General features: G+C 33.1%; 1 protein-coding gene across 2 annotated transcripts in view; it reads right to left on the reverse strand.

The window, feature by feature from the left end:
* Positions 1 to 15,243, reverse strand: part of pald1a (phosphatase domain containing paladin 1a) — a 192,896-nt gene extending 177,653 nt beyond the window's left edge. For both annotated transcript variants that reach the window (XM_062055453.1, XM_062055452.1), the window contains exon 1: positions 15,041 to 15,243. The gene's annotated coding sequence lies outside the window, so the exon portion shown is untranslated. The remainder of the gene's footprint in view (positions 1 to 15,040) is intronic.
* Between the last annotated feature and the right edge of the window lie 8,899 nt (positions 15,244 to 24,142).

Raw genomic sequence — 24,142 nt, forward strand, 5'->3', positions numbered from 1 at the left:
CCGTGTTGGTGGCAAACAGGCTTACAGCTGGGCAAATACTCCACTTTAAGCTTGGATCAATTCATCCTGCAGGGTCCCGTTTCACTTAAACATCTGGACGGATGATCTCAACACTCTGACACTAGACGATCGAGCAAGATCCGGATGTACAAAAAAGAAAAAAGAAAAATACTAAAAGCTGCCACACCTGTTCCTTCCTTCCTTCCAAATGAAGACTCTTGCAGCACACTTAGTAAGGACTATGAATCAATACGAGTGGTTCTCCACAATCATAAAATCACTACTACACACCGGAGTTGTACACGTTGCAGTGGGTCCTGTTGGTTCACAGCTTGAGGGGGCGGGTAGTGTGGGTGCAAAGAGGCAAATTTGCATAGCACATTTATAGAACGACTGTGACGCGATTGCTCCTCAAAAATGATGTGCGGTGATTAGTATGGCTGTGAATCTTTGGGCACCACACGATTCGATTCAGTTCTATGATTAACTGTACATACCAGAGATGTCCGATAATGGCTTTTTTGCCGATATGTCCAACTCTTAATTACCGATTCCGATATCAACCGATACCGATATACTGTATACAGTCGTGGAATTAACACATTATTATGCCTAATTTTGTTGTGATGCCCCGCTGGATGCATTAAACAATGTAACAAGGTTTTCCAAAATAAATCAACTCAAGTTATGGGAGAAAAAAATGCCAACATGGCACTGCCATATTTATTATTGAAGTCACAAAGTGCATAATTTTTTTTAACATGCCTCAAAACAGCAGCTTGGAATTTGGGACATGCTCTCCCTGAGAGAGCATGAGGAGGTTGAGGTGGGCGGGGTTGAGGTGGGGGGTGTATATTGTAGAGTCCCGGAAGAGTTAGTGCTGCAAGGGGTTCTGGGTATTTGTTCTGTTGTGTTTATGTTGTGTTACGGTGCGGATGTTCTCCCGAAATGTGTTTGTCATTCTTGTTTGGTGTGGGTTCACAGTGTGGCGCATATTTGTAACAGTGTTAAAGTTGTTTATGCGGCCACCCTCAGTGTGACCTGTATGGCTGTTGACCAAGTATGCCTTGCATTCAATTGTGTGTGTGTGAAAAGCCGTATATATTATGTGACTGGGCCGGCACGCAAAGGCAGTGCCTTTAAGGTTTATTGACGCTCTGTACTTCTCCCTACGTCCGTGTACACAGCGGCATTTTAAAAAGTCATAAATTTTACTTTTTGAAACCGATACCGATAATTTTGAAACTGATACCGATAATTTCCGATAATACATTTTAAAGCATTTATCGGCCGATAATATCGGCAGTCCGATGACTAAGCCAACTAAGCCTTCAGAGGTAAAGCCCTCCTGTGTCCAGGCCAGGGACATATTTCCCCAGTTTGTAAACAATAACAAAAAAAACGACAAAATATTTTTTTGACTTGGTAGACCGTGCTCTCTTTGTTCAACGTAAGAAACAAAAGACAAAAACGTAACAACGACGAGAGAGCACAGCACTGTGGCGGCAGCGGTGCCATCACGGTATGAACGCAAAGAGGGAAACATTAAACAACACAAAGGACATAAAATACATTAAAGGAGTGCAGAGGTGATGCAACCAGCTGCCACTTCAGGGGTGCTCTTTCTACATACAGCTATAAATGTAAAACAAAGGAATAAAAAACAGCAATAAATAATACATGTTGCGTACATACTATTGCACCATGCATAGACAAAAAAAAAAAAACATAAACACAATTTCAACCTACTGTCGATATTTGTCAAGCAGCTATGACCTGCTCGGTGGCCTTGTGGTTAGAGTGTCCGCCCTGACATCGGAAGGTCGTGAGTTCAAACCCTGGCCAAGTCGTACCAGAGACTATAAAAAAGGGACCCATTACCTCCCTGCTTCGCACTCAGCTTCAAGGGTCGGAATTGGGGGTTAAATCACCAAATGATTCCCGAGCGCTGCCACCGCTGCTGCTCACTGCTCCCCTCACCTCCCAGGGGGTGGAACATGGGGATGGGTCAAAGGCAGAGGATCATTTCACCACACCTAGTGTGTGTGTGTGATACAGCGGTACAGTGGTACTTTACCTTTAACTTTAAAAGCATCATCACAATATAACGATTTAAAGGTCTATCATCGGCCAAATTTATATCATTGCTAGGGTATATCGTCTATATCCCGCATTCCTAGTAGTAGTTGTTTTTTGTTTTGTTTTTTGTTTTTTTTAAATTAATCAATCCAACAAAACAATACCATAATAATGCAATCCAATTCCAAAACCAAACCCGACCCAGCAACATTCAGAATAGCAATAAACAGAACAATCGAGAGGACACACAAAACAATCTAAAAGTAGTGAAACAATGAATATTATTAACAGAAGTATCAATATTAGTAACAATTTCAACACAGCAGTGATTAAAAATCCCTCATTGACATTTATACAAAAATAAAAAATGAACAATAGTGTCACAGTGGCTTACACTTGCATCGCATCTCATAAACTTGACAACACATTGCGTCCAATTTTTTCCACAAAGATAAAATAAGTCATATAATTTGGTTCATTTAATAGTTAAAACACATTTAAATAATGGATCCCATATTCCAATATATGACTCATTATTGTCTAAACTAAATGCATTTTTTTCTACTGATATCATCTCCATAGCTTGTGTATACCAGTCAGAATGTGTTGGACTATCAACATATATCCATTTTTTTAATATTACCCTTTTTGTTATTAAGCCTATTGAAAGAAATGCATTTTTACTCTTTGATGACACGTTACTAAATTGATGGAGATCCCCAAGAATACGTATAATAGTTTTATTTTAGTTATTGTGTACTATTGACTTTGTTTTGCTCAAACAATGGAACTAGTTTAGATATTGTGTTGACATTGTTATCTGTCAATAGCACTCACAAAACATACATTGTAAAATGCACAGTTAATACATGTGATCGGAATCGGTATCGGCCGATGTCACTCGTGGATGATCGGTATCAGAAGCAGCAGCATAAAATCAATTTTTTACCAAAAAAAAAGTAAGCGCTATTTTTAATCAAACATCAACGGAAAGACCTAAAAAAATAATGCATAAAATCAAAACGAGCTAACTTAAAGTAAAACGTGACCACGATTAGGGATGATACTCGAAAAACCGGTTTTCCCGGTTGTTCGATAAGAAAATAAGCGAGTCCTCGGACTCGAATCCCTTTTTGAGAACCCGTTATCGAGACCACTATAGTAAAGAAAAGAGTTGGTTCTTTATTCGAATCCCTCGGAACGAATCCCGTCCCGACCAGAAATGCTCCGTGTGACATCACAATAAATGACGTCACGTAGCTCAGTCATTAGGTGCAGATAGCGAAAGCAGGAAAACAATGGACGGGAAAAAGCGCTCCAAGATGTAATAAAGTTCAAAACAAAAGGTATAATCCAATGAATAACTTTACCGAGAGATTTGAGCAGGGTACAAACTCATGAAGAACACTTTTACGACCCACCGGAAACATAGCAACCAGGCTAGCAACGCACCTCCTTTACGGCAGCTGGCGCAACGTTCTTAAAGCAACCGCAGCACATACATATATATATACAACACATCTCCCTTTTTGAACTTTTGTTTTTTTGACGTTTACTTTCACGGGTGACGACATGCAACAACACTTTTCGGGGCTACCGCGCATGCTCGTCACTCCCGTTGCATGCTGGGTAGTGTAGTTGTTATATTCCCTAGCTCATAACATCTTTCCCCCTATAAAGAAACAATGTTAACTCAATAAAGTGTATTTCTTTTTTTAGCTTTAACTTTTCCTTTTTTAGCATTGTAACCACATTTGCAAACAACTTTTCTCTTCTTAGAATTTTCTTTCTTTCTTTAAAGTGCAAAAATGTCAAAGCATCATAACAAACAGTTATGTCAAATAGCAGCAGAAGTGCACTTTTTGGAGAGCTGTATTATTTCCAGTTTTGTGCCCAAGGGACTGATTTTATTTAACACTATATTATTATTTATACACCTATAGTGATCACAGAGACAGGTTGTTTTTGTGTTAGTGTATATATTTGTTTTTCTGCAAAATCCCACTTAATATACTTTGGGTAACAACAGTCAATGTTTATTTATTTTATTTTATTTTTTTAGGGGGGTAACAGTCAATATTTATTTATTTATTAGATTAAATTGTTTTCTTATATAATAAAAGTGAGCTTTTGTTAAACAAAATATTGTGTGTTTTTTTCCATATACAACAACCTATCTGGACTCGATAAGAGAATCGATAAGGAATCGTTTCGATAAGAGGATTCGATAATAGACTCGAACTCGATAATTTCTTATCAAACATCATCCCTAACCACGATACAGAAATGTACCCTATCTTGACCTCCCAGGGCAGGGGTTGGCCACCTGCAGCTTTTAGGCCTCCTTTAAAAAAGATTTCTATATAATCTCCGACTGCGAGGCCGTGAATGTGTACAGGCGTTAGTCCTGACAAGTAATTTGGATGACCAGATACTTTCCAGTTTGTGTTATTTTATTATGTTTACATATATTATTTTGCTGTTTTAAAGGTGAACTGCACTTTTTTGGGGGAACTTTGCCTATCATTCTCAATCCTTATAGAAGACAATAACTTTTTTATGCATTCTAAATAGTAAATAAATGCGATCAAAAGTCCGATTACAATGGAGCCTATGGGAGTCGCTGTATTGTACAAATGATTACATCTATTTCCATTCTTTCTTTCATGCTTCAGGTTTGAGGAGAACTGGTAGAAAATGGATGGATGGATGTCCTAAGAAAGAGGATGTATTTGCATGACAGGATACACCCTCTTGTGAAACGTCTCTGGTCTGTCTCAGAACGGGAACCAGCAGAGACCGGCACATATTACACCACAGACGGCTTGTCGACATAAATAAAGTACCAAAAAGAAAGAGTAGAAATTTGTACACTTTAAAGACTAACCTCCTGAATGTGCTTTAAAATGTAGCATTACAATTAGAGATGTCCGATAATATCGGCCTGCCGATATTATCGGCCGATATATGCGTTAAAATGTAATAGCGGAAATTATCGGTATCGTTTTTTTTATTATCGGTATCGGTTTTTTTGTTTGTTTGTTTTTTTTATTAAATCAACATAAAAAACACAAGATACACTTACAATTAGTGCACCAACCCAAAAAACCTCCCTCCCCCATTTACACTCATTCACACAAAAGGGTTGTTTCTTTCTGTTATTAATATTCTGGTCCCTACATTATATATCAATATATATCAATACAGTCTGCAAGGGATACAGTCCGTAAGCACACATGATTGTGCGTGCTGCTGGTCCACTATTTTCATTCATTACTAGTTTCTATGTAACTGTTTTTATATTGTTGTACTTTCTTTTTTATTCAAGAAAATGTTTTTAATTTATTTATCTTATTTTACTAATTTTTTTAAAAAGTACCTTATCTTCACCATACCTGGTTGTCCAAATTAGGCATAATAATGTGTTAATTCCACGACTGCATATATCGGTTGATATCGGTATCGGTTGATATCGGTATCGGTAATTAAAGAGTTGGACAATATCGGAATATCGGATATCGGCAAAAAGCCATTATCGGACATCCCTAATTACAATGCAACTATTACTGCCATCAAGGGAAAAATGTTCCTCTTTTGCAATATTAACGAAGTTTTAGGCAACGTTGAGTTCTTTTTCTTTTTTTTGCATGATCCAGCAAAATAAACAACTTTTGTATGGTTTCCCATGCATTCATTTAAATAGATTTGGTGCTACCTGTTCACCCTTAGGTCATTAACACATTATAATGGGACTGTTTGTGAGCAGTGTTTCCCATACAATTATTTACATTTGGACAGACTCAAATATATCCGGTGTTTCACAATCGACATTTATTTTTTTTAAAATTAGGTCACAAATAAAATAATTAGCATTTTTTATTTAAATGTTTAATTTTTTGGAATTTTTGCATTAGAAGATGGTAATATTTCTCATTGCAGGTAATATACAGTATGTGCTGCCCTCTCCTGGCAATAATGCTCCACATAACATTGACTCAATTGTTTTTTTAAATTAGAGTTTGAAATTTGACGCAACAGTCTTCCATAGCTCGCCAGCACAGTGCAGAGCACTAGACTGGCCTAGTAGTACAAAGTTAGCATCAATATTTGTTTTCACAGACTTTAGTGACTATACGCCTGTAAGAAGAAATATTTTATGTCAATTTTGTTACGTTATAATCTCATTTGTTCAAGTTTAAAATGATCCAGATGCTCACCTCTCAATGAGTATGATAGCATTAATACCAAACTGTATTTTTGATTCGTCATGATTTCTACATGCATGTGCACTGCATGTGTATATTAATCATATTATTTAGTCTTACGGTAACTTCATTGTGGAGACTATCAATAAACAACCTCAAGTTGGAAGTTTTTTTTCCATCTCTAATTTGAAGGAATGTTTACATGTCTGTCTAAACCAGGGGTGTCAAACGTAAGGCCCGCGGGGCCTGTTCAGTTTTATCCGACCCACGAGATGAGTTTACTAAGTATAAAAATTAGTTGAAATTTTTGAATGAAAGAAACTGCTGTTCTAAATGTGTCCACTAGATCAGTGTTTTTCAACCAGTGTGCCGTGAGATACAGTCTAGTGTGCCGTGGGAGATTATCTAATTTCACCTATTTGGGTTAAAAATAGAGATGTCCGATATTATCGGCCGATAAATGCTTTAAAATGTAATATCGGAAATTATCGGTATCGTTTTTTTTATTAACTGTATCGTTTTTTTTGTTTTTTTTGTTTTTATTAAATCAACATAAAAAACACAAGATACACTTACAATTAGTGCACCAACCCAAAAAACCTCCCTCCCCCATTTACACTCATTCACACAAAAGGGTTGTTTCTTTCTGTTATTAATATTCTGGTTCCTACATTATATATCAATATATATCAATACAGTCTGCAAGGGATACAGTCCGTAAGCACACGATTGTTCGTGCTGCTGGTCCACTAATAGTACTAACCTTTAACAGTTAATTTTACTAATTTTCATTAATTACTAGTTTCTATGTAACTGATTTTATATTGTTTTACTTTCTTTTTTATTCAAGAAAATGTTTTTAATTTATTTATCTTATTTTATTTTATTAATTTTTTTAAAAAAGACCTTATCTTCACCATACCTGGTTGTCCAAATTAGGCATAATAATGTGTTAATTCCACAACTGTATATATCAGTATCGGTATCGGTTGATATCGGTATCGGTAATTAAAGAGTTGGACAATATCGGAATATCGGATATCGGCAAAAAGCCATTATCGGACATCCCTAGTTAAAAATATTTTTTGCAAACCGGTAATTATAGTCTGCAAATGATGTGTTGTTGTTGAGTGTCGGTGCCGTCTAGAGCTCGTCAGAGTAACCGTGTAATACTCTTCCATATCAGTAGGTGGCAGCCTGTAATTGCTTTGTAGATGTCGGAAACAGCGCGAGGCAGCGTGAAGGTAAAAAGGTGTCTAATGCTTAAACCAAAAATAAACAAATGATGAGTGCCCCTAAGAAAAGGCATTGAAGTTTAGGGAAGGCTATGGAGAACGAAACTAAAACTGAACTGGCTACAATGTAAACAAAAAGAGAATGCTGGACGACAGCAAAGACTTACTGTGGAGCAAAGACGGCATCCACAATGTATATCCGAACATGACATGACAATCAACAATGTCTCCACAAAGAAGGATAAAAACAACTTAAATGTTCTTGATTGCTAAAACAAAGTAGATGCGGGAAATATCGCTCAAAGGAAGACATGAAACTGCTACAGTAAAATACAAAAAAAAGAGAAAAAGTCATCAAAGTAGAAGCGCAAGACAAGAACTAAAACACTACACACAGGAAAACAGCAAAAATCTCCAAATGAGTCACGGCGTGATGTGACAGGTCATGACAGTACTCCTACTTTGAGACAAGAGCTATATTGATGCATGCTTGGTTATGCTTTAAAGTCATATCCAACAATTGTGACAACAACTTTTTACTGTCAACTGAGTTTCTGTTTGAAATTATTTCTGCTGGTGGTGTGCCTCTGGATTTTTTCACCGCAAAAAATGTGCCTTGGCTCAAAAAACGTTGAAAAACACTGCACTAGATGTCTCAATAGCAATTATTTGTATCTTTGTAGATTACACTACATACCGGTAGGTAAAAAATAAAAGAAACCACATGATGTTATTTCACCAGTCGAAGAAAATGAGCAAAAAATATAAATAACATCCTGTAATTTGACTTTTATATACATTTTTTATCTTGATAGATTGAAAATTAACACCAATGAGTTGACTGATGAACAATATCACATAATTTATTAAGAAAATATAAATAACGACAAATAAAGATGGAATACTATAAACCGCAACATGTAAGTGTTAAAAAAAACGACAACAACATTAGCATTTGTACATTTTCAGAATGTGCTTGTTCTATTTTAAAAAAAAGAAAACAATCTGAAGTTGTCTTTATTTTTAAGTTATCGTGCCGTGATTTTACCAGTCCAGCCCACTTGGGAGTAGATTTTTCTCCATGTGGCCCCCTGATCTAAAAATGAGTTCGACACCCCTGGTCTAAACAAATTACAACATTCAGGGAGGGCAAAATATTATCTGTAAATAAAATTATGCAACAAGATACACTACCGTTCAAAAGTTTGGGGTCACCCAAACAATTTTGTGGAATAGCCTTCATTTCTAAGAACAAGAATAGACTGTCGAGTTTCAGATGAAAGTTCTCTTTTTCTGGCCATTTTGAGCGTTTAATTGACCCCACAAATGTGATGCTCCAGAAACTCAATCTGCTCAAAGGAAGGTCAGTTTTGTAGCTTCTGTAACGAGCTAAACTGTTTTCAGATGTGTGAACATGATTGCACAAGGCTTTTCTAATCATCAATTAGCCTTCTGAGCCAATGAGCAAACACATTGTACCATTAGAACACTGGAGTGATAGTTGCTGGAAATGGGCCTCTATACACCTATGTAGATATTGCACCAAAAACCAGACATTTGCAGCTAGAATAGTCATTTACCACATTAGCAATGTATAGAGTGTATTTCTTTAAAGTTAAGACTAGTTTAAAGTTATCTTCATTGAAAAGTACAGTGCTTTTCCTTCAAAAATAAGGACATTTCAATGTGACTAGAGATGTCCGATAATATTATCGGCCGATAAATGCTTTAAAATGTAATATCGGAAATTATCGGTATCGTTTTTTTATTATCGGTATCGTTTTTTTTTTTGTTTTTTTTTTATTAAATCAACATAAAAAACACAAGATACACTTACAATTAGTGCACCAACCCAAAAAACCTACCTCCCCCATTTACACTTATTCACACAAAAGGGTTGTTTATTTCTGTTATTAATATTCTGGTTCCTACATTATATATCAATATATATCAATACAGTCTGCAAGGGATACAGTCCGTAAGCACACATGATTGTGCGTGCTGCTGGTCCACTAATAGTACTAACCTTTAACAGTTAATTTTACTCATTTTCATTAATTACTAGTTTCTATGTAACTGTTTTTATATTGTTTTACTTTCTTTTGTATTCAAGAAAATGTTTTTAATTTATTTATCTTATTTTATTTTATTTTAAAAAAACAACAACCTTATCTTCACCATACCTGGTTGTTCAAATTAGGCATAATAATGTGTTAATTCCACGACTGTATATATCGGTATCGGTTGATATCGGTATCGGTAATTAAAGAGTTGGACAATATCGGAATATCGGATATCGGCAAAAAGCCATTATCGGACATCCCTAAATGTGACCCCAAACTTTTGAACGGTAGTGTATGTTCATTTTATTTATTTTTTTAACTTTTTTTTTTTTTTTTTGGTCTTGTCCAGCTTCTCAGGCAAATCCTATAGTTGATGTTTATGTTCATTTTACAAGAAAACTATTATTTTGTATTTGTATATTATTAACATGTGTGGGTTGAATGTTTTAGGCTTCATCTAACAGATTTTTAAGATGTTTTATTTATTTTAGAATTGCATGCGCGAACCATATGTAGACCATGGGCTGCACGTCGGAAAAATAAACTCCCTTTTCAAATCCTAATCAGCTCAGCATCATTTAAAACCACTTGATGGGGTTCTGTTCAACATCAAGCAGGAATAAAACGGCTTAATCATTTCTGTGCTCGTCAATCCATTCATCTTGAGGAGTTTCACCTCTCAAGCTTGATTAATTGCTGGTTGGAACCACCAGTTTCGGTTCTGCCAACCCCCCCTGCCGCCCTTCCAAGGACGTGAGGAAAGGAGATACGTACAGTCCAAAACATCAAAGCGCATCATGTGATCTGTCCTCATTCTGACCCCATAGTAAAGTAGATTTCTCCTGTTTGTGACATTAGTGGCGCCCCCTGTAGGTTCTGGTCAAAATGCTTTTAAAAAAAAAAAAACATTCTAGCATACATATAATATAGACATCTTCAAAGTTGTATCATTATTAGACACATTCTCAATGACTCATAGGCATTTGTTGCTAAGTCCCAACACGTTTCGCTCGGTGGTACCAATGTTTGTGGTGGTCCAACTAAATAAGCTACAGTTACGGTTCAGTTCAGTTCAGTTTCAGTTCATTTCAATCATGCATACGATACAATGTAATGCGTCGCATATTTCCTGTTGTTTCATTACAGCGCGTCCGAAAAGGAGCAGGAAGAAGCAGAGCTTATTTAATCCTACCCCTTTTCATACCGTAGCAATTTTATCCCATTTCCTTGTTCTCTGTAACAGAACAGTGCATAAATAAATAATATACCATAGTAAGTAAACAAATATAAAATTCATAAATACCGTATTTCCTTGAATTGGCGCAGGGAATATAGTATTCGCACGTCTAGAATTACTGCCGGGTCAAACTCGTTTCTCAAAAATAATTAACGCATGCTTGGCCTTATCGCCGGTTCATTATTAACGCCGGATCAAATTCGTTTCGCAAAATATTAATTTTATTATCGCATGTCTATAATTTTCGCCGGGTCAAACTCGTTTCGCAAAAATATTTAGCATATGGCTAGAACTTCCGCCGGGTCAAATTCGTTACGTCACGAGTGACGCTTTACCTGTCCTCATTTTCAAAATGGAGGAAGCTGCTTTCAGTAGTTTGCAATCGCACAAAGGAAAAAAGATAAAGAGCTATTCAGTAGGATTTAAGGTCCAAGCTATTGAATACCGGTACAGTATGCTAAAAAGAACAGTAAGCAGCTATGTTTTATTAATATACCGTATCTGCGTGTGTCAAATACTGTATAAGTCATTTAATGACTCCCGCCTCCTGGTGGTAGAGGGCGCTGCCGCGCTAGTGATCCTTCTTGCAACTTCCGGTACTGCAGAAGAAGTGACTACACGCAGCAAGAGATTTTTTTTTTTTTAACATGGAGGATTACATACCTATCTAAAATAAAACAGTTTTCTAAACTGGACTTTCAATGGAAGCAGGAGGTAATAATTAAAGGAATATCTCCATCGAGACAGAGAGACTTTTAAAACTGAAGAAAGAAAATAAGGAAGACTTCTATAAACAAGTTATCGATGCTTTTGGTCAGAAGGAGCTGCAAATGGACTCCATTTATAAGTACAGGTAAGACCATAATAACGTTTTTTTTTTATTAAATGTGCTTTTCATGATGGTATGCTTACATCAACCTCAAAGCGCACGCCTAAATTTACCGCATTCCTTTTGGTAAACGCCGGAGTGGGAAGAGGGTTTTAAAATAATTACCGCATGCACGGCCATCCCGCCGGCTTCCGGTAAACGCCGGAGTGACAGGAGGTTTTAAATTAATTAGCGCCCCTGCGGCTATTCAAGGAAATACGGTAATCTTTAAGTAAAAAAAAAAAAAAAAATGTGTTCAAGATGTTCATCATAATTATTGTTCTGTGTACTTAGTGAACACTTGTAGTTTGAACAGTCTCTTAAACTGAATCATATTGGTGCTTTGTTTCATTTCTTTGGTTAATCTGTCCATAATTTAATTCCACATACTGATATGCTAAAGGTTTTAAGTGTTGCACTAACATATAAATGTTTTAAATTAGATTTTTCTCTAAGGTTATATTCCTCCTCTTTTGTTGAGAAATTTTTTTTATACATTCTTGGGTAGCAGGTTATAGTTCGCTTTGTACATAATTATAGCTGTTTGCAAATGCACCAAATCGTTGAATTTCTATATTTGTGATTCAATAAATAAAGGGTTTGTATGTTCTCTATATCCAGCATTATGTATTATTCTAATTGATATTTTGTGTAACACAGTTAATGAATCAAGCGCACATTTGTAGTGGTTTCCCCATATTTCTACACAATAACTCAGATATGGTAACACTAGTGAGCAGTAGAGAATATGAAGTGATTTTTGGGCCAGGACATGTTTTGCTTTATTCATTATTGACGTGTTTCTTGCTACTTTATGTTGTATATTTTTTACATGAGGTTTCCAGTTCATTTTATCATCTATTATTACATCCAAAAATGTGTTTTCTTTTACCCTTTCAATATCTACTCCGTCTATTTGTATTTGTGCTTGAGTTTCTCCTCTACTGTTACCAAATAGCATTATTGTAGTTTTACTGAGATTTAAAGATTGTCTGTTTTTGTCAAACCATCTTTTTAATTTTTTAATTTCTTCTGTTATTATTTGTATTATCTTCTGTGTGTTCTCTCCTGAACAAAACGCAATTGTGTCATCTGCAAATAATACTAACTCTAAGTCCTTTGTATCTTTGCAAATGTCGTTTATATAAAGATTGAACAATTTTGGTCCAAGTATTGATCCCTGAGGTACGGCACAAAATATTTTAGGCTCTGTAGAAGTGTGTTTGCCTATCTTCACGTATTGCTTCCTGTTGGTGGAGTGTATGGCGGTTAATTAGTCTCTTTATTACGAAAGCTTTTATGGACACTGAATTTATGTTGGAATTTTGTGCCTACTGACATTTTTTTACATCAAACTATGCTGACAATGTCATTGAATAAAACATTGTGAGGAAAATTTGTGTGTGTAAAAATTCAGTGCAAGTAAATCAATGTAGAAAAAATTTTGTGCGTAAAAATTCTGTCTAAAAAAATTCAATGCCTGATTAACCTAGATCCAAATATCACGCACTAGAGTGTTGAAAAAAACATTGTGATCTACTAACATTACATGTGCAATTGAAAAGTAGTGCACACCACCCTATTTAAATCATAATTTTGCATGTACAGTCGTGGTCAAAAGTTTAAATACACTTGTGAAGAACATAATGTCATGGCTGTCTTGAAATTCAATCTAAAAAAATCAGTGTTTTAAAAGTCAGTGTGTAAAAATTCAGTGCAAAAAAATGTTTGTATAAAAATTAAGTGCAAAAAAATTCAAAGTAAAAAAAATGTGTTGCAGAAAAAAAATCAGTGTATAAAAATTAAGTCACTGTATGAAATTTCAGTGCAAAAAAAATGTGTGTATAAAAATTCAGTGCAGAAAAAAAATTCAGTGTGTAAAAATTAAGTCTACAAAAATCAGTGTTTTAAAAGTCAGTGTGTAAAAAATTCAGAGCATAAAAAAAATTGGTGCGTAAAAATTCAGTTCAAAAGTATTCAGTGTTTTAAAATTCAGTGCATAAAAATTCAATTTAAAAAATCAGTGTATAAAAATTAAGTCAGTGTATGAAATTTCAGTGCAAAAAAAATGTGTATAAAAATTCAGTGCAGAAAAAAAATTAATGTATAAAAATTCAGTGTGTAAAAATTAAGTCTACAAAAATCAGTGTTTTAAAAGTCAGTGTGTAAAAAATTCAGAGCATAAAAAAAATCGGTGTGTAAAAATTCAGTTTAAAAGTATTCAGTGTTTTAAAATTCAGTGCATAAAAATTCAATTTAAAAAATCAGTGTATAAAAATTAAGTCAGTGTATGAAATTTCAGTGCAAAAAAAATTAATGTATAAAAATTCAGTGCAGAAAAAAAATTAATGTATAAAAATTCAGTGTGTAAAAATTAAGTCTACAAAAATCAGTGTTTTAAAAGTCTATGTGTGAAAAATTCAGAGCAGAAAAAAAATCAGTGTATAAAAATTCAGTTAAAAAGTATTCAGTGTTTTAAAATTCAGTGCATAAAAATTCAATTTAAAAAATCAGTGTATAAAAATTCAGTGTGTAAAAAATAAGTCTAAAAAAATCTGGAATTTAAAAGTCAGTGTTTAAAAATTCAGAGTAAAAAAATCAGTACAGAAATAAATCAGTGTACTAAAATTCAGTGTTTTAAAATTCAGTGTATAAAACTTGCGGTAAACTGATACTTTAACAATTGATCCCGTCTCAGAACCAGGCAATGAGGCGAGTTTTGAAGCAACAAATAACTGCACTGATTTTTTTTTTTTTACACTAAATGTCTCTTCAATGAAATTATCAGCATAATTTTGTTTAAAAAAAAAAATCGGTTCACAAAATTCAAACGCAAAAAATTAATATTCATTCGTAATAAAAGCACAAATTAATTTTTTTATTGAGCTGTGTGAGAAATTTCAAGTCAATCCCACATACTGTATGAGGAGTTCAATAACAGCACAGATATGTTTTGACACATTTGCACTCTTTTTAGTTTGGGGTGTCCTGATTTTCATCAACACACATGAAAGAAAGGTAATTTAATGACAGACGAGGCCATTTTAAACCATATTCCAAAAATGTGTCGTGTGTGTAGTAGATGTGAAAGGTCATGGGGGGTTGCCCCTACACACGGATGCCCCATGCAGCAAACCCACCCCCTCTTTTACTTGGACTACTTTCCTTTAAGAAAACATTTACTCTTTTATTGTTGCCTATGACGCACATAACCGAGGTAATATCACTCCACTAACAATGACTTAGGTGTAAAAAAGGTGTTAGCTTAGCATCCTGTTAGCTAGATCACAGACAGCGCGACGCTAGTAGCTTATAAGCGTGGATGTCAACTTTTCAAAGACAAGCTAACTCACCATTGCAGCTCACGGCGCGGAGAAAAAACCTCGGGAAAAACACACGTTTTTTGGAAACCCCGACCGGGTGGAGCGAGAGGTCTCCGCTTTTCCTCTTCACTGCTACTAAATCACTCATCGATTTTTTTAGGGTCCTTTCTCCGCAAAGGAGGCAAAAAAAAAAAAAAGAAGCACTTCTTTCACTGTGAGAGTGGGGTCCATTTGCGCATGCGCACGAGTCCTTAAAGAGGATGTTGCTAGGGAGAAAAGGTAAATTATTACAATTATTAAAGACATATTTATTCAACACAAATAATTATATTTAAATATTAATCAGGCATTGACAATACTGCACTAATGAAACATTAAAAACACCAGAATTGTAATAATTTAATTCAATGTTTTTGTAATTATTGTCTTTTTTTCTCTGTCAGCAAATGTATATTTTCTGCTGGATCTACTCTCTATTTTATGCTGCCCTTTTATTTATTTGTATTTTTTTTTTTTTTTTTTCTTTGCTGCAGCTGTTACATATACTGTAATATTGTACATGGTAATTGGGATTTGTTATATATTGTATATATTATATAAAAATATAATATAATATATCAGTATATATTATAAACTGTAAATATAATATATAAATATTACATATATGTTGTATTTTATATTGCTACTATGGTACATTTTTAGTCTACTTTATACCTTTTGTTTTCGCCCTCTTTTTGTGCCCTTGTGTGCATTATCCTTTCCATCCTTATCCTTTCCATCCTACTGTGTGGAACAATTTCCTTTGTGGGTCAATAAAGTTTGTCTAAGTCTAGGTCTAAAATTTAGCAGACTTTGAAGCTAAATTAAAAATCATTACAGCTGTATTATATGTTTAAACAAGGGGCATTCAATGGAAACAAAATAAAGTTCACATATATCCGAAAAGTTATATTACAGCTTGCATATGAGCATTTTATGGTATTTAATTTTGATTTGTGATTTTTTTTTTCTCAACCTACAGTTTCTGTGGAAAAAAAAAAAGTTTAACTCTGAAGTGAGACATGTATTACGATTAAAACTTGATTTACTTGTCATATTTCAACATTTAAATTGTATCTAATTGATAAATACCACAAAACAATATCTAACTAGCAGAGGCGTTTACTACAATTTAATTAATATTTTATTTATTTCGTGTTTTTACCTGTTAGCTGTGTAGTAAGTATATTTTAACAATGTTTCAATATCATTAAGTGGCATAAGATGTTATTTATTTGTAATATTTCAACATTTAAAGTCTGTATAATTCATAGATACCACAAAACAAAATCTGGCTAGCTTGTGGGCATTTATCAGAATCTTTTTTTTAATTTTTATCTTTTATCTGTGTTATAAGTGTTTCCCTATGTTTTAACACGCGACTTATATGCTGAAAACCCTGACGTGCTATAATTACGCCCTGTGTTTACAAAACAATAAATGTGATTTATTTGCATCATTTTCAACCTTTAAAAGTCTAAAAATTCCTATCACTTAATTCACATGTTTTTCATTACAAGCAGAAATGCACTAATAAATATTGTTTGTCCATAATGCATAATAATTGTTAATGCCTTTTATTATGGGGCGGTATAGCTCGGTTGGTAGAGTGGCCGTGCCAGCAACTTGAGGGTTCCAGGTTCGATCCCCGCTTCCGCCATCCTAGTCACTGCCGTTGTGTCCTTGGGCAAGACACTTTACCCACCTGCTCCCAGTGCCTCCCACACTGGTTTAAATGTAACTTAGATATTGGGTTTCACTATGTAAAAGCGCTTTGAGTCACTAGAGAAAAGCGCTATATAAATATAATTCACTTCACTATTAGCTCAATGCTCATTTTCAACCTACAATGTCTGTGAAGTGTATATTTTATATACTATTTTTAAACCACGATAGCATGTACCATGAATAAACACAATATGTATTTGTATTATTCCAACATTTAAATTATGTTTAATTCATATTTATTTCATTGCATTGCATGCATTATTACAACTTTATTAGTTTTTTTTATTTGTACATTTTATCTGTGTAATAATCAACTATAAATACGTATATTTGTCTTATGTTTTTACATCTGGAATACATTGAAATCCCTGGGGGGAAAAATTCTAAGTAAAACTATTTCAGAAGGTATGTTATAATAAAATGTGATTTACTTACATTTTAACATACTTTTTCCTTAATTTGTATAGTTTGTGTTTTTTTCAAACATTACAAGCAGAAATGCACGATTAAATATGCTTTGTCCATGCTTTACAATAAGGATAAAATATTGTTTATTTATCCCACAATGGGGAAATTGGGTGGTTGCAGTGCAGAAACAAAAAAATCCACAAAAAAATGTGCAAAACACATGAAAACAAGAAGAAAACATCCAAGAACACATAGGACATAAAAGACATTAAAAGGGCACAAAGCTTCAGCGGCCCAATTTTTACATGCAGCTACAAAAGTAAATCGCAACAACAAAAAAGGAGCAATAAATAATAGATATTGCGCACTAAGGTTGTACGGTATACTGGTACTAGTATAGTATCGCGGTACTCATGAATCAAAAACGGTACTATACTCTGTTTAAAAAGTACCGGTTCATTGGTACCATTGCTGGTTTTACTAGCAGACGAGCATGTTCGGCAGCGCACAATCACAGAGTACCTACAGACAGTGTGTGTAGACAGAAAGGGGACAACGGACGCATATTGGCTTAAAAACTAACGATAAAGGTGAAGCTATAACACTGAAACGCCCTCAGGAAGAGGTGCTTTAACACATGGCTAGCTGTCCATCCGCAGTCGGCAGTGTTTTAACTACTTCTAAATCACTAATCCTCGCCTCCATGTCGACAAATAAAGTAAGTTTCTTACAAGTATCTTCCCTGCAGGAGGAGCAAGAGCTAAACATGCTTCACTACACACAGTAGGACAGGGGTCGGCAACCTTTACCACTCAAAGAGCCATTTTGGCAAGTTTCACAAATTAAAGAAAATAATGGGAGCCACAAAGAAAAAATTTAATTTAAAATGAAAAACACCGCATACAAAGCTGTAATTGCTTTGTGCTATGTTGACCAGGGGTCTCAGACACACGCACCGGAACGCACTTTAATATGGAAATTTGATGTCAGTGTGGCCCGCGAGATTTGAATCAATGGCGCTTGATAGCGTCATACTTGCCAACCCTCTCATTATTTCCGGGAGACTCCCGAATATCAGGGAGTGATGGCACTGCCTTTGGTGCCCTCTACAGCCTACCCAAACAATGTATCTACTCTGCCACGTGTAGAGTGCAGCTTCAGCTTACTCACGTAAGTGACAGCAAGGCGTACTAGCTCAGCAGCCACACAGCTTACACTGACGGTAGCCGTACCGTATAAAACAACTTTAACACTGTTACGTTACAAATATGCGCCACACTTTGAACCCACACCAAAAAAGAATGACAAACACATTTCATAACACAACATAAACACAACACAATAAATACCCAGAATCCCATGCAGCACTAACTCTTCCGCTCAACCGACGCACGGAGGGGGGTGGGGGGGGTTTGATGTGTGGGGGGTTTTGTGGTAGCGGGGGTGTATAATCTAGACCGGAAGAGTTAGGGCTGCATGTGATTCTGGGTATTGGTTGTGTTGTGTTTATGTTGTGTTACAGTGGGATGTCCTCCAGAAATGTGTTTTTCATTCTTTTTTGGTGTGGGTTCACAGTATGGCGCATATTTGTAACGTAACAGTGTTAAAGTTGTTTTATACGGTACGGCTACCGTCCGTGTAAGCTGTGTGGCTGATGACTAAGTATGCTTTGCTGTCTCCTACGTGTGCAAATAAAAGCTACATACAACATGTGGCCGGGCTGGCACGCTGTTTGTAAATGCTATAGGGGACAATTATTGCAGTGCAATTAGGGCACGCCCTTAATTTAGTAATTAGATTGAAAATAGGATTATATTTGCCCTGGGAGTTATCTAGGAGAGGCACTGAGATCCATAAGTCTCCTGGTAAAATTGGGGGGGTCCGCAAGTATGCAGCTGAGCCGCATCAGAGTGGTCAAAGAGCCGCATGCGGCTCCGGAGCCGCGGGTTGCCGACCCCTGCCGTAGGAGGATGCAACAGCTCACCGGCCCCAATTTTATTTTCATTATCATTATTAATACATTTTAATAGGTATCTATATTTTTACTGTTTATTTTTAACATCTGGCATACGTTGAAAACCCTAAAAAAAAAAGCTAAAAAGTTAAACTATTTTCGACGGAATATTATAATTGAAATAACAACAACAAAAAGTGACCTATTTTAAGTATTCCAACCAATTTTTTTCCTTAATTTGCACGATTGTTTTCCAAACATTACATGCCGAAATGCCCTATTAGATATGGTTTGTTCATGCTGCATAATAAATGTTAGTGCTTTTTATTAGCTCAATGCTTGTATATTTTTATTGCAATTTTTAAACTATATAGTGAAACGATATTAGGTGGCGTGTACCCGCAATAAAAAAAATAATTTTTTGTGTAATATTTCAACATGTACTGTACATTCTGTCTAATTGGTCAATACCAAAACAATTATATCTGCCTGGGTTATGGGCGTTTATAACAATTACATTTGTAATAATTCTTAAAAAAAACTTTAATATGATGAAAGTTCTAAAAAAAAACAACAACTAAATATTAAATCAATTTCAGAAGAAATATGTTATTATTGAATGAACAATAAAATGTGATTTATTTATTTATTTATTCATTTGCATGGTGTTTTTCCAAACATTACAAGCAGAAATGCACTATTAAATATGGCTTGTTCATGCTGCATAATAAATGTTAGTGCCTTTTTTAGCTCAATGCTTGTCCCTAATTTAAATGTTTTTGTTAATATATTTTATATGCAGTATAGTGAAACAATATTAGGTGACATCTGTGATTTATTTATATTTTTTCAACATTAAAATACTGTATGAATACTATTTATTACATTACTACAAGCATTTATTACAATGTCATTTGTTGTTTTTTATTACCTTGAATCTGCGTAATAGGCAATGATAAGTATATATATTTTTTTGTATTTCAACATCTGGCGTAAGTTGAAAACACAAAAAAAACTAACTAAAAAGCGACAATACTATATATATATATATATATATATATATATATATATATATATATATATATATATATATATATATATATATATATATATATATATATATATATATATATAGGTATGAATGAACAACAATAAAATTTGATTTATTAAAATTATTTTTAACCTACTTTGTCCTTAATGTGCATGCATGGTGTTTGTTTTCAGACATTACACACATAAATTCACTATTAAACATGGTTTGTCCATGCTGCATAATATGTTAGTACTTTGTATGATTTAGGGCTATATAAATAAACATTGATTGATTGATTGATTGATTGTATTAGCTCAATGCTTGTCCCTAATAGAGATTTTTTTTAATACTATTTTTAAACTGTAAAGTGAAACGATATTAGGTGGCATGTACATGAATAAAAATGTGATTTATTTCCACATTTACCATCTGCATTAATACTTTTTATTACATGCATTTATTACAATTTCATTATTTTTTTATTTTTTTTTAACCTTTTATCTGCTGAGTAATAAGCAACGATAAGTTTTATTTTAACATCTAGAATTCATTGAAAACCCCCAAAAAAACTAAACAGTGAAATTATTTTCGGGCTTTCTGCTCCGCCGCTTCCAGTCTGTGGAACGCCCTCCCTGACCACCTGAGGGCACCACAGACTGTGGATGCTTTTAAAAAAGGCTTAAAAGCCCTTCTTTTTAAAAAAGCCTTTTTTTTTTAGATATGTGCATACTAGCTATAACTATTTGGCTGTTCTACTTTTTATTTTTATTTATTTCTTCATTATCTTTTTTTAATGTATTTTATTTTTTTGTTATTACACTGTAGCACTTTGAGATTGTTTACTCAATATAAAGTGCTTTATACAAATAAAATATGTTATTATTATTATTTTAGAAGTTATATCTATAATTGAATAAACAATAAAAGCCGTTTAATTACATTCTCTCAACTTTTAAAAGGCAGAAATGCACCATTAAGTATGGTTTGTCCATGCTGCATAATACAATTTAGTCCTTTTTATTAGCTTAATGCTTGTCCCTAATCAAAATGTTAAATACTAAGTGAAAAAATTTGATTTTTTTTTTCAACATTTAATTCTGTAATAATTTTTACAACTTTATGAGATGCAATTATTACAATTTCATTGTTTGTTTTTTTTACCTTTTATCTGCTGTGTAATATGCAACGATAACTAAATTGTTTGTAGTATTTAACATCTGACATATGTTGAAAACAGTAAAAAAAAATAACTAAAAAGTGAAACTATTTTAGAAGGTATAGCTATATATTTGAATGAACAGTAAGATGCGATTTATTTAAAATTCTTCAACTTTTAAAAGGCAGAATGGTTTGTCCATGCTGCATAATACATTTTAGTACGTTTTATTAGCTTAATGCTTGTCCCTAATCAAAATGTTAAACTATAAAGTGAAACAATATTAGATGACAAAAAGTGATTTTTTTTTTTCAACATTTAAATTCTGTAATAATTTTTACAACTTTATGAGATGCAATTATTACAATTTCATTGTTTTTTTAACCTTTTATCTGTTGTGTAATAGGCATCGATAGTTATATTTTTTTGTAGTATTTAACATCTGACATGTTGAAAACAATTTAAAAAAATAACTAAAAAGTGAAACTATTTTAGAAGGTATACCTATATAATTGATTGAACAAAAAATCAATTTATATACATTTTCTCAACTTTTAAACGGCAGAAATGCACCATTAAATATGGTTTGACATTTTAGTACTTTTTATTAGCTCAATGCTTGCGCCTAATTAAAATTTTAAATACTTAAATAATTTTTACAACTTTATGAGATGCAATTATTACAATTTCATAAGTTTTTTGTAACCTTTTATCCACTGTGTAATAGGCAATGACAACTACATTTTTTGGAGTATTTAACATCTGACATATGTTGAATACAGTAAAAAATTTAAAAAAAATAAAAACTGAAACTATTTTAGAAGGTATAGCTGTATAATTGATTGAACAAAAAATGCAATTTATTTACATTTTCTCCACTTTTAAAAGGCATACTGGTTTGTCCATGCTGCATAATACATTTAAGTCCTTTTTATTAGCTTAATGCTTGTCCCTAATCAAAATGTTAAATACTAGGTGATAAAATTTGATTTTTTTTTTCAACATTTAAATTCTGTAATAATTTTTACAACTTTATGAGATGCAATTATTACAATTTCATTGTTTTTTTTAACCTGTTATCTGTTGTGTAATAGGCATCGATAGTTATATATTTTTTGTAGTATTTAACATCTGACATGTTGAAAACAATTTTAAAAAATAACTAAACAGTGAAACTATTTTAGAAGGTATAGCTATATAATTGATTGAACAAAAAATGCAATTTATATACATTTTCTCAACTTTTAAATGGCAGAAATGCACCATTAAATATGGTTTGACATTTTAGTACTTTTTATTAGCTCAATGCTTGCGCCTAATTAAAAATTTAAATACTTAAATAATTTTTACAACTTTATGAGATGCAATTATTACAATTTCATAAGTTTTTTGTAACCTTTTATCCACTGTGTAATAGGCAATGACAACTACATTTTTTGAAGTATTTAACATCTGACATATGTTGAAAACAGTAAAAAAATACAACTAAACAGTGAAACTATTTTAGAAGGTATAGCTATATAATTGATTGAACAAAAAAATGCCATTTATTTACATTTTCTCCACTTTTAAAAGGCATAATGGTTTGTCCATGCTGCATAATGTAAGTCCTTTTTATTAGCTTAATGCTTGTCCCTAATCAAAATGTTAAATACTAGGTGACAAAATGTGAATTTTTTTTTTTCAACATTTAAATTCTGTAATAATTTTTACAACTTTATGAGATGCAATTATTACAATTTCATTGGTTTTTTTTTTTAACCTTTTATCTGCTGTGTAGTAGGCATCGATAGTTATATATTTTTGTAGTATTTAACATATGACATGTTGAAAACAGTAAAAAAAAAATACTAAAAAGTGAAACTATTTTAGAAGGTATAGCTAATTGATTGAACAAAAAAATGCAATACATTTTCTCAAGAAATGCACCATTAAATTATGGTTTGACATTTTAGTACTTTTTATTAGCTCAATGCTTGCGCATAATTAAAATTTTAAATACTTAAATAATTTTTACAACTTTATGAGATGCAATTATTACAATTTCATAAGTTTTTTGTAACCTTTTATCCACTGTGTAATAGGCAATGACAACTACATGTTTTGGAGTATTTAACATCTGACATATGTTGAATACAGTAAAAAAAATAAAAAAAATAAAAAAAATAAAAACTGAAACTATTTTAGAAGGTATAGCTGTATAATTGTTTGAACAAAAAATGCAATTTATTTACATTTTCTCCACTTTTAAAAGGCATACTGGTTTGTCCATGCTGCATAATACATTTAAGTCCTTTTTATTAGCTTAATGCTTGTCCCTAATCAAAATGTTAAATACTAGGTGACAAAATTAGATTTTTTTTTTCAACATTTAAATTCTGTAATAATTTTTACAACTTTATGAGATGCAATTATTACAATTACATTGTTTTTTTTTTAACCTTTTATCTGTTGTGTAATAGGCATCAATAGTTATATATTTTTTTGCAGTTTTTATCATCTGACATGTTGAAAACAATTAAAAAAAATAACTAAAAAGTGAAACTATTTTAGAAGGTATAGCTATATAATTGATTGAACAAAAAATGCAATTTATATACATTTTCTCAACTTTTAAACGGCAGAAATGCACCATTAAATATGGTTTGACATTTTAGTAATTTTTATTAGCTCAATGCTTGCGCCTAATTAAAATTTTAAATACTTAAATCATTTTTACAACTTTATGAGATGCAATTATTACAATTTCAAACGTTTTTTGTAACCTTTTATTCACTGTGTAATAGGCAACGACAATTAAATTTTTTGGAGTAT

This window comes from Entelurus aequoreus, linkage group LG08 (genome assembly GCF_033978785.1).
Source record: "Entelurus aequoreus isolate RoL-2023_Sb linkage group LG08, RoL_Eaeq_v1.1, whole genome shotgun sequence".
Lineage (NCBI taxonomy): Eukaryota > Metazoa > Chordata > Actinopteri > Syngnathiformes > Syngnathidae > Entelurus > Entelurus aequoreus.